The sequence below is a fragment of the Monopterus albus genome, unplaced genomic scaffold, assembly GCF_001952655.1.
Source record: "Monopterus albus unplaced genomic scaffold, M_albus_1.0 scaffold2.1, whole genome shotgun sequence".
NCBI lineage: Eukaryota > Metazoa > Chordata > Actinopteri > Synbranchiformes > Synbranchidae > Monopterus > Monopterus albus.
Window position 1 is genome coordinate 8286020 of NW_018127882.1, and position 1391 is coordinate 8287410.

The window sequence follows — 1391 nt, forward strand, 5'->3', positions numbered from 1 at the left end:
CTAACTGGGATAATTTGTTTCTTTGTTTGCTCTAATTTGGGTGAAATAATCCTTTGTGTATCAGCATTTAGAGCACCAACTCAGTGTGGGGGCAAAATGATTTTGGCAGTGTTTACCCACCCGCTGCACACTGATTGCATATAGGCCTTATTGTAAAACTTCAATTCTGGATTGTATTTTGTGCAGGAGCAACTCACACACATTTGGCTTTGTTAGAGGAAAACCAACATGCAATTGACTCTATGCAACAGGAACTGGCTGGTTTCAGCAGTGTTAAGCCTTTCCCCCATGTCTGTCAGGCTCATTGAGCTCGTCTCCTCTGCTCTTCACTCCAGTAAATCAATCTATTTGTTCTGATGACTCAGACGACACTAAGCCTGTCTGAGCAAGTTACTGGCCAAGTCTAGTTTTCACTCTTCCCCTCCTTTTACTTCTCTTTGTTCTGACTGCTCCCTTCTGCTTTCTCCTTCTGTTCTGGCCCATCATCTCGTTTCTGTCATTTTCTACTCCCTTGCCCATCTATATCCTCCCACAGTCCTTCCATCTTCACATATCTCTCCTCCATCTACTCTGCCCTCCCAATTCTCTGCTCTAATTTGCTTCTCTCCACCTTCTCCCTTTCACTCCCTAACCTCCCTCCATCCCATCTATTTTGAACTCCAAATTCTCCACGCTCACTTTTCTCCTCCTCAGCCCTTCCTACAGTTATTACCTCCATCTCCTTTCTTTCACTCGCTCCCTCTTCCCTTCCCTTCATGTTGCCCTCCCAGTTGTCTGCTCTCATTGGCCTCACCTCCTCTCCTCCATGTGGTCATCATGGCAGATTCCATCCAACCTGTCTGATACAACTGAGCAGCAGCTAACCAGCCAATTTATAATTCATCACTTGCTTGCCACATTTCCTGTGCTTGTCAACACTTTCTCTCTTTGCTGTCAAATGCTTTCTGCCTTTACCCTGCATCCATTTATCCAGTCAGCATCTCAGAACAAGTCACACTGCAATGTTTGATAGCTATATTGGAGGAACTGTAATGGAAGAAGGTGTTCTGCCCATTTGTCATGAAATTTCATGTTTACATTGCCACCTTCTTCTCACATGTTGAGTTCAGACTGAAATTCATTCTTGACCTTGGAAAAAGACAAAACTATCTCATCACAAGGTTCCACTCTGCAACTGTTCGAAAACTTTTGATCTTCTTTATTACATTGTTCCCCTCCTTGAACCGCCACCTTATTGTGGTGGAGGAGTTTGAGTACCCGAGTGATCCTAGGAGCTATGTTGTCGGGGGCTATATGTCTCTGGTAGGGTCTCCCAAGGCAAACAGGTCCTGGGTGATGGGTCAGACTAAGAGTGGTTCAAAAGCCCTTTATGAATAGGCTAAAATCAAGGA